Source organism: Arachis hypogaea, chromosome 12, assembly GCF_003086295.3.
Source record: "Arachis hypogaea cultivar Tifrunner chromosome 12, arahy.Tifrunner.gnm2.J5K5, whole genome shotgun sequence".
NCBI lineage: Eukaryota > Viridiplantae > Streptophyta > Magnoliopsida > Fabales > Fabaceae > Arachis > Arachis hypogaea.
In genome coordinates this window covers 54953336-54957400 of record NC_092047.1, presented here as the reverse complement: position 1 = coordinate 54957400, position 4065 = coordinate 54953336, and the positions used below count along the sequence as shown (strand labels likewise).

General features: G+C 40.4%; 1 long non-coding RNA gene across 1 annotated transcript; it reads right to left on the bottom strand.

The window, feature by feature from the left end:
• Window positions 1-224: 224 nt before the first annotated feature.
• LOC112729253 (uncharacterized) lies at window positions 225-1454 on the bottom strand. The gene is made up of 3 exons (XR_003166437.3): window positions 1309-1454; window positions 1163-1216; window positions 225-1085 (listed from the first exon to the last, which is right to left on the bottom strand). It is a non-coding gene; the product is annotated as an uncharacterized lncRNA (long non-coding RNA).
• Window positions 1455-4065: the final 2611 nt, after the last annotated feature.

The following is a 4065-nucleotide window of genomic DNA, read 5'->3' as shown; positions in this document are numbered from 1 at the left end:
CCAATGACTTTGAAAATTAATGTAGTTAAACTTTACTCATCCAGGTTTCTTTCTCAATTGGTTCTGAGTCAATACCATTTTTAATGAAAAAGTTACATTACCTGGAAGTTAAGTAAAAATGAGACAAAATCTGTTTTAAAAACCAACAAGCTTAGTACCTTTCAATTGGAATAACTTTTTACAAAACTCCAATTAAGCTAAATTTTGATTTGAGAAACCCTAGCTCATCCAGAAACAAGTATGTCTTGGTTGAAACCCAATTTCTATTTAATTCTAAGAGTTACAAGCATTGGAAGTTGATGCATAGCTTGCTGAAATCTGTTTCTTTTCAGTTTTGACCACCAATATTCAAAAATTCACAGCTCCCAATCCTCAACTCTTAAAATTCTGAAATTTTAGAGAAATAAAGCAAGTTAAACAAATTTTATAACAAAATTGATTTCGCTCCAAAACTCAACTCGTAGAAGTCGCAGCAAGACAAACAAGTTGCTGCCCTGTTTGATCTTTTCTGCTGCTGGACAGATTTAACAACCTAACTTTAAAAATTTGCCATAAATTGTATATTTAACAAAAATGTCCCAAATTTTCCAGTTTAGTTCCTTATATTCCTAAGTTTAGCCCAAACTTGGTCTCATACAATTCCGATCATTACATAATTAGTTACAGCATATGCAATACCACCATAACACAACTCTACATCCTTATTAACAAACACCAATCCTAATCCATCATAAATAAATATAGGAGCACACCATTAATAACTTCCACATCTCATAATTCCAATATATAAATCCACCAACAAATCTATCCCAACAATATTACAAGGCTAATCATTAAATACAACAAACAATTCAACTTATCCTATGGTTCCTCTAACCTAAGTTTTCACAACACCGTAAATATTAAACGTGCAAAACTTAAACCATACCTTGGCCGATCACTTAATTCACCCAAGGCAGCCTCTCAACACAAAATCACAGCCCCTCCAAGCTCAATCAAACAGCCCCGAAGTAAGCCTTGTCACCAACAAAGCTCCAAGTAATCCAAATTCAAGTCCAATGCATAAACACCCTCTTAAACTACACCTAATACACATATATATGTTCCAATTCAGTTTTCTATTACAAAAAACAAGATTGAGCTAGGGTTAGGGTGTTCTTACCATACCCATATGCTCAATAGCTTGAGCCCACAAGTTCCGGAAGCTAACTTGAACCTAGAACATAGAAATTGGACAAGATTCACCATAGGTTTCCAAGTTTACCAAAGAAAGAGGGATAGGGATTCTGAACTTAATAGGAGGCTTACCAGTGAAATTGTTCGGATAGAAAGGTAGAGCTCGACGCGCTGAGCGCGTGGCCGCGAACGGTGCGGTGATCGGAGCCCGGACGGAAGAGTTATGGTGGATCAAAGGAGGTCAAGGGTTTGGGGGCTCTTCTTCCTCCCCAAATCTGTTTTGCTGCGTTGCATGCAAATGGGGGAAGAAGGAGCTGCTGTCTTCTTTAAGTGTTAGGGTCCGGTTGGACCCACGGGCTCGGTTTGGGCCCCGGTTCAACCGGTTCGGTCCTTCCGGTCCGATTTTGGGCCAAATTTTCGAAATTAGTATCAAAATTCTCGTTTTGACGAGCTCTATCCTATTTTGATACTAGTTTTGCATTTTTAATTTTCCTATTTAAAATTCGATTTATTGACTAATTATTTTCCGATTAGCGGGGTTTACATTTGATTATGTTAAAGTCTCTAGTTTACTTCTTTTTATTTTCAATTAAATCAAACTATTATATGCTAAAAGGGTAAACTATACTAATGAATCCACATATTCTATAACTAATAAGATATAAACTAAAGTGCAAAATGCGGAAATAAAGTAAAAACACAGCAAAAGAACAATGTGCAAGTACTTAAAAAAATAAAAATAAAAATAAAAATGAAAATACAGAAAAATAAACAAAATAAGATAGAAGAGTCTGTAGTGGTTCACCAAAAAGATACGCCAGGGATGGCGACCTCCCCACACTTAAATATAGCATCGTCCTCGATGCTCACTCAAGCTGGGTGTGAAGAAGTGTCATCACTGGAAGGATGGGCTGCTGGTGTCTCTGTGGTGGTCTGAGGGTCTGCAGGATGGATAAGTGTAGGAGGATCTGTCTGCTGCAGTGGAGGCACTGACTGTAGAGGGATCTCTGAATATACGGCCTGTAGCTGGTGGTGCTCCTCATGATGTGGCGCAGCCTGCTCTAGTCCTGCCTGCTCAGCCTGGGCATGTGTCTCCTCCTCATGATCGCTCGCCTCCGCCTCAGATGTATCAGAAGGGGTGTCAGGCTCAGAGGGGATGCGCTGCCGGATCGGATCATCAACTTAAGGTGCTCATAGCGCCGCTTGTTGCGATGCTCCATACAATCTAGGCGGGTGAAGAGTCGATGCACCAAATGATAAATAGGCTCAGGAGCAGGTGGATGTGCAGTGGATGAGGCTGGTGCAGCAGTGGAGGTTGAAGGGGCAGCTGAAGATGTAGCTGCCTCAACAGAAGCGGTGAGGAATGGGGGTCTGTAGCCTAAAGCCTGGAACTTCCTGTTGTGCGGGATGATCTTCTTGCAATCTGCAGCAGTTGGCTTAGCATCGGGTAGCTCCGAAGGCACGTCAGCTCGGCGGCCTAGCTAGGTGATTAGATAAGAGAAAGGAAGGGTGCCTTTGACATGGACCCTGGCCATGTAATGCCTGATGAAACGTGGAAGATACAGGTCCTTACCCTCCATTACACACCAAATAAGGGTGATCATAGCAGCGGGCAGCTCTGTCTCATGAGTGCTCGGCATCACATAGTTGCTCAGAATCTGGTGCCAGAGCCGAGCCTCATCATTCTTGTAAATCAGCTTGATTCCCTTAGGCATCACTGTGTTCTTTCCCATGACCCAAGGGACAGTAGGATCAAGGGCTATTCTCTGCTTGATAGCATCCCAGTCAAATCTCATAAATCTCATATCCTCTTCCGCCTTTTGGTAACTGTCAGGCTGATCTGACTTAGGCTGAAGGTGGAGGATGTCCTCAATAGCTTCCTCAGTGACCAAAATCTGTTTTCCTCTGAGGTGCACTGCATCCAGGGAAGTCTTAAAATAGTTACAGTAAAATTTTCTGACCCAGGAAGTATTGACCTCTGTCAAGTTTCATTCCAAGAAGAACCAGCCTCTCTGTTTTATCTGTTCGGAGGTGTACTGCTGTAGTTCTTCTGGAATTTTTAGAGTTCTTTCTAGGTACAGGTTCCTGGAAGCGACAAACACTGGATACTTCAGCTCACAGTATCTGGTTGCAAATTTAACTGGATCTGTGGCAGTGAGGAGCTGGTCAGCCTTCTTCTGCGGGGTAAAGTGCTTTTCCCGCCAGGAGTCGTCATGAAAAATGTCGAGGATGGACATAGAGGATTCGCCTCTTTTCCTTTTACCAGTGGTTGCTTTGCCTTTTCCTTTGCGGTGAGGGTCAGACATCCTAAAGAGCAAAATTCCAGGATATAATTGAAGAACAAAAGCAGGAAAACAGGTAGGCAAATAGGATTTATCAATGTAAGCATAAAGGCAAACGAGCAGTAGAATCATGAAATGAGTTAAATATATGTATATTTTGGACTGTATTTGAGTTAAAAAATCTGAGATGAAAAATCACAATCCAAAATATATTATAAGTAGAATTCATGTTAATTAGGAAAAACAAAGATTATGCCCTGAGTTAGAAAGTTAAAGTGGTTAGTGAGTAAAAAGGAGGTTAGAAGGTGGAAAGTAGTGAGTTAGTAAAAAGAAAGTTAAAGTAAGGGGCATGATAATGGTTTCCTAGTTAACAATAAATTTCACAAGTTTAAAGAATAATCAACTCATAGTCAAGCAAGGATATCATGTTATTGATGATAATTCATATAGATACAGGAGTAGCTAAAATTAAAATGAAATCATCAATAATGCAATTTATTAACCAGGGAATCGAAAGGAATAAGAATGCGAGCCCGTGCACTCATGCATTGGTTGGTTGTAGCCATGTAGTGCAAAATTCAAAATTGCCAAAACCAATGCATGAATA